This window comes from Patella vulgata, chromosome 1 (assembly GCF_932274485.2).
Source record: "Patella vulgata chromosome 1, xgPatVulg1.2, whole genome shotgun sequence".
NCBI lineage: Eukaryota > Metazoa > Mollusca > Gastropoda > Patellidae > Patella > Patella vulgata.
In genome coordinates, this window is record NC_065879.2 from 13,950,154 (window position 1) to 13,967,387 (window position 17,234).

Consider the following 17,234-nt stretch of genomic DNA (forward strand, 5'->3'; position numbering starts at 1 on the left):
TTTGCATAACAATTAAAGACACCCACATGGCGCAGATTACGCGTGGTTACAATCGATATGCCTCGGGGAGTGAAAAGGGGTTTAACGTCCAACTTTTGTTTTCCGCCTGAGCTAATGAAGATGGACATACGTCATACAGTGCACAATGAGCGAAATTTTGCGCTACGGCCTACTCTCTTATCGAATTCCAATTACCAATTGGTTCTGATACGTGTATAAATAATAAATATATGTACACGGATCCTCGGTTTTGTGTCCCATCCGAATGACTATACGTTGTCCCTTGCCAGGTCTTCGTCCTATATCACTGCCAATGAAGGGGGGGGGCATAGCGGAAGATCCCGATGAACTTCCTCGGTCAACACAGGGATCGAACCCGGAAGCTCCAGAGTAGAGAGCCAACGTCTTACTAACTGAACCACGATATGCGACGGTGATGTAGAAGCATTTGATCCAATATTGTTTGTTGCCTTTGAATATGTTATATTTTATCTAAATCTACGTACGATACATTAAAATAATGTATGTGCTCTTTAACGTTTGCTTCCCCAACAGTGATATCGCAGACAAGACCTCAATCTGTTTCACAGAGTATTACGAAAATCTTGTAATATCTCTGTAAAAGATGACTGCCTTCAACACATGACGTCATATCACGCGGCGTCAACCATTGGCTCAATGGTGCGTGCACTGTTTACATAAGACGTTACTGATTCGAGGAGAATGCGCCTTTTACTCATTTAATACCCATTTACACTAAAATAGGAAATAATTTTTACCTACAAATACATCAAATGTCTTTATTTATTTTTCTAATACATATAAAAATGTTTTATAATTTAATTTGTTGGAGGAAAAAAGTTAATATTTGTGGCTCATTAAGTTGCATCTATGTCATCCTTATCAGTGATTGTCGCGGCCTAGCGAATATCCACTGCGGATCAGTGTGACAAGACCTATGCAGTCATACTAAACTTAGGCTGTCTGTCTGCAGTTAGCTCCGCTTGGGAACAGACACTAAGCTAGTTGACCGACATTTTAAGTCCTAAATCGACGATTTTAGTCGAAAACACTAAAGTATACTTCGTGTATTTTGAGAAGTAATTGTTATGCTTCCATTTAATGGAACTGAATAGGTTTATTTAGCCTTTGTGTGTATGCCAGGTGTGAAACGGAGTACAACCGCATAGCAAAACAATATACTAAGTATTGGATATGACGGCCATTCGGGACAGAGATTTATTCTCGAAGTATGAAGTAGGTGAATCACTGTGTGCAGAATGGTAACAAGAAAGGGAAATAACTCCATATACCGTAACACTACAGGATGCGGACCAATATTAATATTCTCATTAAATCTAACGTAATTCTTGTCTTGGTCACGGTTGTTATATGTTGCTCCATATGTGGTAGAAAACGTCCAACCCAACGAACATTTCAGAAGCCGTCAAAGAGAAATAAATAATGAACCGGTCCATCTTTCAATCTGACATTGTAAATGGTGTGCTTATTGTCAGTCATCTGTCAGTGTTCAGTTGTGATCAAATCATTCTGAATTTCAATAGTGTTCCATTGTTATCCTCTTACAAACAATACTATCAAGTTCAAACATATTCCACACTGTACTTTTTATTCTGCCATCTATAACAATCAAAATATAAATGGAAAAATAAATTCACCAAACGCGTTTGAAATGTACGATAAATTTAAGCATAAACCATGACACTGGTCAGCAGTGAATATTCGCTAGGTCACTCCAGTCACTGAGAGGAATGACATCGTTGCGGTTAATTAGCTCGCAATATTAACTTTTTCCCTTTGCAAATTAAATTTTATAAAAAAAATTTTTTGAATTATTTGAAAAATAAGTAAAGGGGTTTGAATTATATTTGGATAAAAAATATTTCCTATTTAGTGTAAATGAATATATAAAATGAGGCATCATTCTGCCCGGGCCAGTTGACGTCATATAAACAATGCACCCGCCCTCGAGCCAATGTCATGTGTAGAATGCATTTGAACTTACAAAGGTCAGTCAATTTATATAGAGGAAATGAAATGAAATGAAATGGAGTTTAACGTCCTACTTTTCTGCTCCTAACCTGGGCTAATGAAGACGGGCATACGCCATACAGTGTGCTACGAGGGAAATTTTGCCCGGACAGCGGCACTACGGCCTACTTTTATATCGAATTCCAACTGTCAGGGGATCTTTTACGTGCACGCCAATGTGTACACGGGACCTCGGTTTTTCGTCCCATCCGAAAGACTAGACAGCTTTCCTTGTCAGCCCCTCTGTCCTGCATCACTGACACGCCGGAAAATCTGGATGAACTTTCTCGGCCAATGCAGGGATCGAACACCCGACCTCCAGGCTAGCGAGCTAGCGTCTTACCCACTTAGCCACGTGATCCCCTTTATATAGAGGTATACGAAACCATTTTCACAATACCTCTGTGAACAGATTGAAATAAACAATATCGTTAACATCACGGTTCCTTGCCCGGTCAGACTCCGTCCGCTTTCACTAGCAACGTGCAACCAATAACCAATTTCCAACACGGTTCCTACTGGCAAAGAACAATGTTTAGTCATTCGAATGGGACGAAACATCGAGGCCACATCACATATACCAGTTCAGGCAGTTGGAGCGCATGGAAAGGATGCTTTGATGGATGGAGAATTTGACGAAGATTAAAGTTGATACGCCGCTATCCGTACAAAATGTTCGTCATAGAACACTACATTAGCATGATGCCATGTTTCATTTCAAGTTGATACGCCGCTATCCGTGCAAAATGTTCGTCATAGAACACTACATAAGTATGATGCCATGTTTCATTTAAAGTTGATATGCCGCTATCCGTGCAAAATGTTCGTCATAGAACACTACATTAGTATGATGCCATGTTTCATTTAAAGTAAAGGCCCAATGGCTGCAGGTGTGAGGTAAGCACGTTGGATCAACATGACATACTAAACTAACGCTGTCTGTCTACAGTTAGTTCCGCTTGAGAACAGACACTAAGCTTGACAACCGACATTTTAACTACTAATTCGACGATTTTAGTCGAAAACAGAAAATATACTTCGAGAATTTTTAGAAGTATTTATTCCACTTATCAATACAATAATTGAAAAGGTTTATTTAGTCTGTATATGTATGACAGATGTGAAACAGAGTATAGCCCCATTACAAAATAGTATACTATGCCATTCAGAGCGGAGATCTAGTCTCTGTCATTCACGCGCTGTATCATAAAGTCTGTCATTGAGTCAACTGGCGTGGTTTCGAATCCCCGGTTGTACGTGACAAGGAGTGGGGTTGCCTGTCCAACCTCGTGGGTTTTCTCCGGGTCCTCCGCGGTTTCCTCCGACTGCTAAAGACCCCTACGCCCAAGCAAATTATTGAAATAAAATTAAACCAAATGTTAGTCTCGAATTGACCTAGTCTGTGTCGAGTGGGCGTTAAACTCGATTTCTCTATCTAATTAAAATACCGATCTATATTTATATAACGTTTCGTTTTTTATACTTCCGATGGCCTACACTACATGAAGCTCTAACAAGTTATAGCGATAGGTCACGTCAGGGGTCAAAAGACCGACTTATGACCCTATGATGTCAGACATTTGATGAACCAATCAGCATTGATGTTACTAGTGGATTACCCACAGTTCCGTGCAAAACCCAGGCCTTAATCGCGACACAAGAATATTCCTCCCAAGAGCCTATGATCATAATCTTTAAGTGGCATTTAGTGATTGGGGTACACAATAACAGAACACAATTTTTATGGGAAACAATCACTGGTTTTATTCTAATAGCACGACGTTTCGACAAGTATCCTCTTATCGTTATCAAGCACAATGACATTTAGTAAACTTGGATTTATTTGTCTTATATATTTGTCTTCAAGTTTACTAATCTGATCAATTAATTCTTAACTGATGTGTACATGCCTAGACTTCCCTACATGCTCTTGCATATTGTATGTTTAAGTCCATTTAATTCAGGAATCATGTGTATTACTTGTGAAAATTCTTGTAATCCATTTGTAGAACTAAATTTAATAAGACTTGCCATGTGCATAAAACTAGTTGGCTGTTACCAATACTGTTCACCTCACCAACTTGTGCGATCGTATGTGTCTATTGTGAAGACGTGTGTAGGACTTTAATTATTCATGAGGCTGTGGGTAGGACTGTGTTGTGGGTTCCCAATATTCATAATTTATAAATTATATCCCACCTAATTATAGTCATTTATTTAATTATCATTTAGTAGACCAGTTAACTGTTTCTTTTATTTAACCTGGGCATAAATGTGTGCGTGTTTGTCAATCGGATATATTTACTTAGGAGCATGTATGTTGGGCGTGTTTTGTGTGCATTTTAATATTCATATTTTATATTACACTTAATTAATATGGTCTATAACTATTTAGTCCCCGGGGGGGTCGGATGGCCGAATGGTTAGCACACGCGCACTGTATCATACGGCTTGTCATTGAGTCAACTAGCGGGGTTTCGATTCACCGGTTGTACGTGACAAGGAGTAGGGTCGCCCGTCCAACCTCGTGGGTTTTCTCCGGGTCCTCCGGTTTCCTACCACAGCTAAAGACCCCTACGCGCCAGCGAATCATGGAAATAAAATTGAACCATATGTTAGTCCCGAAATGACCTAGTTTGTGTCTAGTGGACGTTAAACCCCATTTCTCTGTCTCTCTTTCTATTTAGTCCCAATTTAGTTTATCTGGAGTTACTACTTCTCTGATGTTTAACATCATGTATCGTTTCCCTTTTGTTTGATTTTTTATGTTTTTGTTACTACCTATTATCATTCTTTTACTATTCCTTTGATGTTCCCTCACTTAGCTCCTCGCCTCATGCATGCTTTCTGATTTGTCATTATTGGTTGTTTAATTAAAAATGTTTACACCTATAATTACGTATTAATATCTCCAATTTTAATTAACGCATAACGTTTATTATGCACCTTGCCTTTGTTGTTTTCATGCCTTTGATCTTGTTGTTGTCATGCATGATTGCTGATTTGTTGTTATTGCTTGACTATATATAATTGCGCTACACATTATGCTTTAAGGAACTTTTGATATCCGAGGACCTTTTTTTTCTAATTTGTGTTTTTTACAATTTTCAAGTGTAAATAATTTAATTAAATCAACCTGTCCATAATATCATATTTATTGTATTGGACGTTAAATCTGTAACAAATAACAACAACAAAAACATTTGTTATCGTACTTGCTTGAAAACGTTCAGAGAATACTCTTCGAAACGTCCCCAAAATAAATCAGTAATTGTTCTTCTTCCATAAGTATGTGTTATAGTTTATTACTCTATCCAGTTACTAAATGCCTCTAAAAGATCAAAATTTAAAATTCATTTGCTCGCATTGATCTCATATTTTCAGTACGCGGATATGCAGCCATTTTAATTTGATCGAGTTAGTCAAATACCGGTAGTTTTTTTTTCTACGGGCGTATAACTTCGGGATATCGCTACAATCAACATTGTTGTCATAATCCTTCTTAAGCTATGTCAGGATTTTAAACTATGGAATTTAAGGTGAAACAATTTTTTTTTTTAAAAAAAAGAGCCTCCAAATATGTGGGAAATCTAAATCACATCTATGATGAATCTTATCATAAATACAATTTCAATTTGTGGGGGAAAATTACATATCTAAAGCCCTACTTTGCTGGAGAGAGAAAGAGAAATGGGGTTTAACGTCCACTCGACACAAACTAGGTCATTTCGGGAATAACATATGGTTTAATTTTATTTACATAATTCGCTTGCGCGTAGGGGTCTTTAGCAGTGGGAGGAAACCGGAGGACCCGGAGAAAACCCACGAGGTTGGACAGGCGACCCTACTCCTTGTCAACTTTGCTGGAATATGAAAAAGTATATTTAAGCCCAATAGTTTCAAAATTTAATGTACATTTTTGAACATTTCATTTATGTTGCGACATCGTGCGTGCATTTACCGCTCTTACCTTTTCGATATATTTTCAAGGGTGAACATAATAAATTCCCCGATTTCTTTATTTGACACATGCGGAAATCCTACAATCAATTCTAATCTCCTCTGAGACGGACCAATATGTTAGGCGGTCTAACAGGGTAAATCGTCTGGTCGTTCAGATAGGTTCTAGGGGTTCATTCCCATATCGCCGACTCACCGAGTTTTAGAGGAAAAATTTTGGTCGACGTTATGGGAATGAGTGGACAAGAACAATAGACCCAAGCTGAAGGATAAACCTCATTAAGCAGATAATTTTGGGAGCATTTATTTTTTTTTTAATTTATAATACATAACATAACACAATTTTAAATTTTTGCACGCGGTCCAACATAGTCCAAAAATTCTAATAAATTCAGTCTTCCTTGTTCATATCTATAACATCGTTATGCACTCTAAGGAGTGCGGTTTCAGTGCTATGCCCCTCTCGATAAGCAGACTGGAATTTACCGAGCAGTGAGTTTCGAGTGAGATAATCTATTATTTGAGATAAAATGATCTTTTCAAGCAATTTTGCTAAAAATGAAATATTTGACACTGGTCTATAACTTTTGAGTGCATTACGGTCAAGACTTGTTTTTTTTTAATCAGAGGTCTTACAATGGCCTCCTTACAACCATCCGGAAAAATACCAGAGGAGAGCACATCATTCATAATAATCGTCAAAGCTGGTGCTATTTCATCCAGACACTCTTTTAGTAGTTTTGTAGGAATTGGGTTCAGAGCACATGACTTACACTTCATTCGACGCACCACTGATATTACATCATCAACATTCAATGGCTCAAAAGCAGAGAAATTATACACTGGGGTAGGACATTAATGTCAGTGTAAGGGGGGGAGTCAACAAACTTTTCACGAATTTTAATAATTGATTCGGCAAAAAAGTCAATAAAGGTCTATGGTAAAAATCAATTTCAGTGAACTATATTAATAATGACTGGTCCCTGCTTCATTAACGCTTTTAATCCGTTTTAATCCAATCAAAGGGTGCCGTGGTCGACTTTCCAAAACTCGGTGAGTCGGCGATATGGAAAGACCCCGTTCTAGGGGTTTGTTCTCACTTTCCCAGCAGATTAACCCTACTAATTAAGCGGATTAGGGATTAGCTATAGATTAGTGAGTTATACTCTGTTTTAATTATTGCATGAACAGTTCAATTTAACCTATGACATGTGTGAACTATAAATCACTGTCTGATTTTTCGTTCATATGTCAGTTTAATTTTATACTTAATTACGATGAACACTGTTTGTGCTAAAAGTTTATTAAATAGTTGAAAGTTCAAAGTGTATGTCATTCCAAACTCGAGAGGTACTCGAAGCCTAGTTTATGATAATTATAAGTTTAGTGTTAAGACAAGAACAGGAGCCACCATTCACTGCAGGTGTACTGTTCGTGAATGCCCTGCTACTTGCAATACCAGGAATGACCTGGTTACTACCTACAGAAACATCCATAATCATCAAGCTGATCCAACCAAATTAAAAGTTGACATGTTTTTATCAGCAATGAAAGAATCGGTTAAAGCAGATTCTAAGCCAATTCCAACAGTTTACCAAGAAGACTTTATATGAATACGGAAATTCGATATCACATTTAGTGATATCACATTTTAAATATACATGTACAATAATAAATTTGCTAATAAAATAACTTGTATGTAAAGTAGTTAATATTGATATGAAAAATATATATGTACATGCTAAATTTGTTAATAAAATAACTTTATGTAAAGTGGTTAATATTGATATGAAAAAGACTATAGTTTTAACACCATTGTTACCCTAATTAGTCCAATGATTTTACCTGGAAAACAATAGCTGCTGGGAAAGTGAGAACTCCCCGTTCTAGGCTACTCGTCCCATCCGAACGGCTAGACACGTTTTCTTGTTGGGTCCTCTATCCTGTACCGGTTGGGATCTCCTGGTTACTGAGCCAGTGCCCTACTCACGGAGGGGGGGGGGGGGTTAACGCATGCGCGTTGGATCAGATGGACTGTCATTGAGTCAAGTGGCGTGGAATTTCAATAAAATTCTTATACTGGATACCTCTACTGAACTTGTACCCGAGATCTTGAACTTTGTGCAGGGTTTGGAATTTTCTAGGCCAATACCGGGGTCTAACCAGGGACCTATTGGTTAGTCAGCCAACGCCTTATTCACTGGGCCACCTACTAATATACACCGAATATAGTTGATATACACAGAGATCATACATTCCGATTTTTAAAAATATTTAGTTTTATTGATATTGACCTTCCCACTTCTCAATAATAATACATTAAAATGTTGATAGCTCGAGGACTAATCGCACGGTCTTATAAACATGTAATAAAAATAATGAGTCATAGATTTCTAGAATATTATATTTTAAAATTTATTACGCGAGAAAAATCCTGTTTAAGATATAAGAAAATAAGAATGTTAATGGACATCACATTATCACTACCATCAGTATGCAATAGAAAGACCCATTCATCAAACTCGCGCGCTCCCTTTTATACGCAAAAACTTGACTTCCTTCTGAAATTAAATTAAATTTGTTTAACGTACTATTAATCCGGTCCCGAGTTCCCAAAGCATTCTCAGACTTAAGTTAAAAATTTACTCAAAATTGTTCGCCTTATTTGAACTAAATTATAGCCCCTTATAAAACTTTTGTTGTTTTAAAGTATCAAATACATCAATAAGAAACTATGTACAAATTTTTGTGTTTCTGGATCAAAGATATTTCTCATAAACAGTGATAGAAAGGTGAGTAAATTCTTAACTTAAGTCTGAGAATGTTTTGTGAACTTGGGGCCGGTTCAGACTGGGCTAATAAGACGGGCTTACGTCATACAGTGTGCTATGAAGGTAATTTTGCCCGTACAGCAGCAATACGACCTACTCTTATTTCAAATTCCAAATGTCAAGGGTTCTTTTAAGTGCATGCCTATGTGTACTTGGGACCTCAGTTTTTCGTCCCATGGTCTCAAACAAGGCCCCGCTTCCTGCATCATTGACTAGGTGGGACCTCGTCGGAAAACCCCGATGAACATCCTTGGCCAACACAGGGATCGAACACGAGACCTCCAGTTTAGCGAACCTTCGTCTTACTCACTGAATCGCCGCGGCGCAGGATAAGAAAAGGAACAAATGTAGTGGTATTTGATGTTTTGCAGATCGCATGCGGTCGACAACTAGCACCTACGTCTCTGTAACAGCCAGGTTAGTGAATACGGGCATAAACAACAGTGTGTTATCAGGGAACTTTTGCCCAGGCAGTGGCGTGAAGTGGTCTTGGTTCCGCCAAGTTGTACACGGGTCAAGGGAAACTATGGCTACGAAATCTTTATCTCCTGCATTGTGTGCCTGGGTTGACTCAATGCGCCAGGGTTGTCTCACTGCGCCAGGGTTGTCTAACTAAGTCAGGGTTGTCTCACTAAGTCAGGGTTGTCTCACTGAGTCAGGTGTTTATCTCACTTCGCCACCGTGAATCAAGAATATAGAAACGTACCCGTAGCAATACCCACGAATGGTTGACAAAAGCATTAATGGCGTTTAAAACTGTAAAACGAATAACGAATAATCTATGGCCGTAAAAGTCATATTTTAATTTTTACAAAAATAGAAAAGTACACATTAACTTCAAACAAACATACAAATTAAGAAAATAATAATGTTTATTCGGTTCATGTAATATATATACAATTTGAATATAATGATTGTCGTTTAAAATATAAATAAAATTAATCAAAATAATATATAATAAAACTGTAATGTTCCGAAAATGTTTTTTTTTTTGTTTTTTTAAACATAATTAAACAGAATAATTAGTATCCGATATGCCCAATTGAATCTGCTATTATAACCATTTACGTCCGACGCCAACGGAAACTAGTGCTCTACTGCACCCTGCCACACCCCAAGTTGAGTCAGATTAATAGCCGAGAACTATTCAGAACCATATGCCCCATATTAAACTTAGTCTGTCTGTCTACGGTTAGCTCCGCTTGAGAACAGACACTTATAAGCTAGTTGACCGACATTTTATGTCCTAAATCGACAATTCTAGCCGAAAACATTAAGTATGCATCGAGAATTTATGCTGCTTCCTTTTAACAAAATTGAAAAAGTTTTTTAGTGTTTGATGTGAAACGGTGTATAGAAACTCATTACACTCAATATACTAATTTTTGGATATGGCAGCCATTTAATTAGGGCAGAGATCTATTCTCGAAGAATGAAGTAGATCTCTGAATGCAGAATGCAATTATGCCCTTCCTGTAATATAACTACTAGGTTATTTCGGGACTAACATATGGTTCAATCTTATTTCAATAATTCGCTTGCGCGTAAGGGTATTTAGAAGTGGGTTTGGGTATTTTTTAGGGAGTAGTGGGGGGGGGGGGGTATCATGGGAGCACTAGTTTCGGGCGCTTTCGAAGATCAGTTTTATATAGTGTTTTTTTTATTTGGAGTCAATATTCACATGCCAAAGGGTTATTTCACATTCTAAATGTATTTGAGAGATAGTAAAACCAATTAAGTGTATCACATAGAATCCTTGTATAATATTATTTAGTAAAACTAATTAAATATATCAAATACAACACTTGTATAATATTATTTAGTAAAACTAATTAAGTATATCAAATACCATACTTGTATAATATCATTTAGTAAAACTAATTAAATATATCAAATACAATACTTGTATAATATCATTTAGTAAAACTAATTAAGTATATCAAATACAATACTTGTATAATATTATTTAGTAAAACTAATTAATATATCAAATACAATACTTGTATAATATTATTTAGTAAAACTAATTAAGTATATCCGATGCCAAACAAAGCATACAATAATTCCATAATACTTTTTATTTAGATTCTGTGTCAACGGTATTTTTAAAAGTTCCTTTCTCTTTTTCTAGTTTTATGTTGTTTGTTTTGTTTTTATCTGTTTTAGTTTGTTGTTGTTTTTGGGGTTATTTTATTTATATCTTTTTTGGTGTACATCTTTATTCGTCAACACGACTTGTATACATCCTTATTGGTGAACACGGCTTAGCGAAACTCGTAACATAAGTGTTAGAATTAACGGCATTATAATGAAAAATCTTGCCGCTTTATTATATAAAAAAATAATAAAATAAATATATGTACATTTACAAGTTTAAGCATGCGTTATGTAAGATTTAGATAAAGAACTGGGCGTTCTTGCTTAATTAGTTAAAAAGCAGATAATGATAAATGAATACATTGAAAATTTCAATCAGATTACTTGATTCTGAGAGACGTTTGAAAAGTGTTTGAAAATAGTACTAGATCGTTCATTATCGTAGCAACGCTACTTGACAACCAAGACGGGTGATTAAGTCCATTTAAATTTCGGCCATCCGATGGTCTTGGGAGTTGATTATAGGCTTTTTATGTTAATATGTCTGAATAATAACATTTTAAGCCAAAATACGTAGATTTCGCTCTTACATAATGCATCTTTAAATAAAGTTACTAAACATATAATTAAAAGATGGAAGTTAAATTAAACCAAAAAGGGGGACCGCAATGATTTTAACGTTTGCACGAAAGTTAAATGGATAAAAATATAATCATAGTAAACATTTTGAAATTGTTCTGTCCCACTTTGCAAAACTCAAAACATCTTCAAGCTGCTCTGTTGTACGTTGCAAAACATAAACATGGTGTAGTGAGTTTATCAAGTTTATCAAGTGTGTCAAGTTTAACCCTTCAAATCTAAAAACTGTATTTTTAGAACCGGGGTTTATAGAAAATTCCTCTGACAAATTTACAAAAATTCCCTTTTCTCGTTCTACTATCAATTTATACACGATGAACATTGTGAATATAATGGTACACAAATACGCCTAATCATAAATCGAAAAATTAGGCAATATTCCGTCATTATTCAAATGTTAGAACAATATCCCGATCAGATCGAAACTGATTCGTTCCCACTAGTAAATACAAATATCACGAACTCTGGTTCAGAACAGAACCAGTAAATAATGTTATCTTTAAAACTTTCCCTTGTTGCAACAGATGCTATTCTTTTTGTCATATTTCTGGTCACTGGACAACCCGTCTCTGTCTCCTCTGCTGGGGCCATTTTTATGACGTTTAGATCTGAACAAAGCTCGAAAACCTTCCACTTGCGGAATGGGTGCTGAAAAAAACAAATTTACAAATCATGAATGTGGGATATAAATCAAACAAGCGGTTGCCACGCAATATACGCCCACGTTTTGCAAGAGATGGACCGAGAGCAAGCTATGACATAGGATAATATCAAAAGGAAACGAGATCCTTTGGCTATAAACATACATCTTAAGTTTAATCAAAATCGGATAATAATTGTGACCTGTAGAGTGTCCACAAAAAAATTGAACCGGATTTAACGTCATATCTTTCTGCACTAACCAAGTTAAGTAAAATGAACTGACGATACGAGGGATATTTTGCCGGAGATCATCGATTCCGCCCACTCTTCGTCGAATTTCAAATGCCAAGGGTTCTTTTACATGCATATTTAGGGGCTTGGTAGTTCGACCAATCGTAACGACTGAACGCTGTTGTTGAATAGCTTACTGTCGCCTTTAAGTGTGCGAAAAAACCAACCAACCCCATCTCATTGTTTTCAAACCTCGGTTTTTACATAGTGCTTTATAGTCATTAAAAGCTATAATAAATTCCAATGATGACAACAATTTTATAAAATGTAGGATATTATATCTCTTTTGTATGAATGTGGTAATAATTTGAAGAAAATGGGATTGTTGGCTTTATCAGATTTAAAATTCTATAAAAGGAACAATTAAATTCGATTCCCTCATAACAAAATCTATTGTTAACTCGAATTGAGATGGGCTCGCCATGATAACAACAAGGGCAAACTTCTAGCAAGCCGTAAAACGAAAATAGAATATACCCAAGGGTTGTAAATATAATAACAACTCTGTCTAGTTCACTTTTATATCTTTGGGTAAACCCCTGAGTAACTCCGTTTTCGATCTTTTATGAATAGCTTGCCCGAGGTGATGGTTTAGGTTTTATAGCTCGCTCTCTATCTATAAGTATTGTTATAACAATTATCTTTTTTGGTATATATCAAATATATATTTTTTTCTTTTATCAAGTATAATAAATTACATATATCATTTGTTTTTCCTGCTTTTAATTTGGATATTGGTTTTTGATTGGTTCTGTTTCTCGATAGGACTTTTGATTGGTCCCCGTCAATAATGGGATTTATATTAAATCACATTTAACATCCAATTGTTCTGCTCCAACTGAGATAATGAAGACGGACATACGTCATACAGTGTACATGCTATGAGTTAAATTTTGCCCAGGTAGAGGCACAATGGCCTACTCTTATGTCGAATTCCGTCCTGCACAAGCGGGGCCAGTGTCTTACTCACTGATCTAGCGTGACTTTTTTACCACTATATAAATCTTCTCTAAATCGCAATAAAATAGAGTTTAACTTCCGACCTTTCTCCACTACGTAGAGACAATCGTGTGACATAGGCCCCATGTGACATATACATGAATTTTAGACGGGGGGGGGGGGGCATCCTGGACCACTGAAAAGGGAGAATGTGGTTGGAAAATCCTACACTTGGATCGAGTTCGTGATCTTCTGGTTCCCACTATCATGATTGCTCTTTAATCACCGAGACACGAATTTCATTTGTTCACGGTGGTCTCGCTGTTATATTGCATTACAAGATATTTCTCGAGCACGATTCTTGTGAAAAGTATTCGGCTACTTCCGTGGTTTCCAACGAGTGATCATGAATGCTTTAGGAGAGGCGATGGTATTAATTCCACCATCACCAATATTACCGAGAGCACCCTAATCTTAATATAATGCAGATCTATATTTCGTTTCGTTTTTTTATACTTTCGATGACCTACACTACATGAAGATCTGACCGGTTGTACTGGAAGGTCGCTTCAGGGGTCGAACGAGCGACTTTTGACCCTATGACGTCAGACATTGATTAATCAATCAGCGTTGACGTTTCTAGTGGTTTACCCACAGTTCCGTGCATCGCACGCCAAGAACCCCCTTCATTGGCTAAACCCTCGCTTCAACCTAGTGTAGTAAGACAAGTAAAACGAAATTTTGAACTATAAAAAACGAAACGAAATAGGATCTGTGTTTAAATTCACTATCACATCCATTTAAATAGATAGTATAATGAGAGAGCATGCGGTAGTTTTTATCACTCCATCTGTAATTTTAACACATCTAATACCAATGCTTAATGCCATGTATGAAAAATCTATAATCTACTGAGAGATTTCCTTTCAAGGGAAACAAAGATCATGCATTTTCACTGACGTCATAGTTGTATTGAAAAAAACCCTCGACGTTAATGCGTATTATTAAGATAATAAGATAACCCTAAGAAGAAATATAGTCAAAAGATTACATGAAAGATCCAATGTTACGCCTCATTGACAACAGTTAATAGTATATGATGGGAACTATGTGAACATATCCGCTTTATTATGTTGTATGGTTTCATAAAATAAGAAAGCAAGGGGTTTACAGGAGATAAGATCTTAAATTTTAAAAGGTATGATTCAGTGAATGAGTCTTCGCGGGTGATATTGCTTTAGTAGAGCAGAACACCTTTGTTGATTCTTTAGAGGTTCACTTGAGATAAATTCTTCGAATTTTAAAAGGGGTGATTAGTTGAAGTAATCTAGAGTGGCAATTACAAAGAGCGGATGTAGGCATGTTTGGATTTGGGGACCAGCTGTGGGGATTATGCCCTTTATTTACTAAGTAGGTTACTGGGTATTCTGAAACATATCAGGCCAATCTATCGATTCCCGTGGTGTAGGTTGGAGAACTTGACATCTGACCATTGGATGCCAAGGATGATTCTCCCTTGTACTAGTTGGTCTTCAAGGATGACAAAGCGGGAAATGGGGTTAAACGCCCACTCGACACAAACTAGGTCATTTCGGCACTAACATATGCTTCGGTTTTATCTCAATCATTCGCTTAGTGTAGGAGGAAACCGGAGGAAACGGGGAAAACCCACGAAGTTGGACAGTCGACTATACTCCTTGTTACGTTCTATCGGGGTATCGACACCACGCCCCTTCACTCAAGGACAGACCTTGTGCTTTCAAGCGCACGCGTTAAACCACTATACCCCAACACCACTGCTCACATATGCCCCCCCCCCAGTCAGTAGCCTGTTTCGTGGTGCATTTGGTCTCTCAGCTTAGTGAACGCATTATAAATGGCCATACTTAACAGTGCATCAATAAAGATGACAGTAACGTGTGTGTCCACACTAGCAGCCATACAGACAATGAGGCGTCGCTGCATGGAAGAATTAAACATCCGAATGGCTGCATCTTCAGTCTCGTTGCAATGTTGCTTCCCGTCAGTGGAGACTTTTATGCTGTGGACCCTGGTAGAGAGGACGTCCAATATTCCCCCACGGGTGCTCAATTAATGAGATCAATAGAGCGGATTTTCTGTTTGACTAATGCCAGACTGGTTAAAACTGATCATGGATACGCATGATGTAGGCGTTCCGGCATTAACACGTTGTGCAGATCTTGATGGACCCATGTGGACCCAAACAGTAGCAGTGGGAGCTCCTGCAGATGTTGCCGTGACAATGTGCAGGTCTTGTCGAGGCATTGTCACGCGTTGCCATCTTTGTCATATTTCCAGCGTACCATGTCGCATAACAGACGCTACATTGTAGAGTTTACTTCAAGGTTATTACCTCTTGAATAAGTCAAGTGTATCCCCAGTCCTTCAAATCAGAAGTCGCATGACAGGCAGTGCATTGTAGAGTTTATAATTGCCAAAGGAAAGGAAAAATGGAGGTAATTATGTCACTGGGTATTGACATGCGACCGTGGTGCATATTTCATCTAAATGGAGCATCTGCTAGATTTAATCTTGACTTGACGAAGTCCTCATATTGTTGCATCCATTTCCTTTCCTTTTGGCAATTATACTAAGGTTTATTATTGCAATGTTATGGGGGCAAAGTGGGTCAATGAAGACGGTGTCTCACTAACGAAAAGGCCGTAGGTTCGATCCCGCTGTTCCTCTGGAGTCTCCAGTGTCGTTTCCACTTGGAAAGGACGAAACACTAGAAATCAATCCCCTTTGATTATTTGTGAACTAGCCTCCTTGGAGGCTTAGATCGCAAATTGAGAGTTGAATGGGAAATAAACATATAGTCTTCATACACGATGATTTAATAAATAGTTCTTTATATAAAGTGTTAAACGTATATATATTTTTTTTAATCATAGAAAGTCAACTGGGCGCAGGCACACTGTACAAAGCAGTTACAGTATGTAGGGGTCAGGGGCCTTAATGAAACTTTATCCCAGGGGCGCCACATAGGCTTGTGAGGGCCCGGTCCCTAGAATCCTTGACAATCCGGACAAAATGTCCCTAATGCCACAAGGCAGAGCGTATGCAGAAAATGTCATCTATAGTGCGTTTGAAGAATCGTGTACTTTCTTCCAGGTAGAAAGAATATTTACTTAGGCTTTTATCTATTCTGTTTATTGCACCCTATAACACTCCCTATTATTATAATGAGCGATCTGGTTAACAAACAATTCTATAATTATCTTTAAATGGCATTTAATTAACTCCCTAGCTGCTCATTATAAATTTTAATTGGTGTTACGCAGGCCTTTGATCTTGTCGTTGTCATGTATGATTTCAGTTATGTTGTTGCATTTTGTCTATGTTTGCCTCATATCTGTATTACTGTATTACTCTTCGAAACGTCGCCTTAAAACACACTAGTAGCTGTTTTTCCATGAGTATGTGTTTTTGTTGTAATTCTATAATTAATATGACTATGTTCTCTCCTTTGTTCTTTTAGTTATTTTCGTTTTTTTGTTTGTTGTTTTGTTTTGTTTTTTTGTTTAAGGTACATTATATATAGAAAATAACAAAAACAAACGTTTAAATAATTGTACGGTTGGAGTATTTAATGCATGTTCAAATTAATGTCTTTCTTCAGCGATGTAAACTTTTTAATTTACTTTGCTTTTGTTTGTGAAAATTTGAAAAATCGAGGCCATTTGGTGGATTCTGGCGTATATCTTGGGTAAAAAAAAAGACAGTAATAATGAGCTATAAAAAGTCGACCTATTCTTTGTC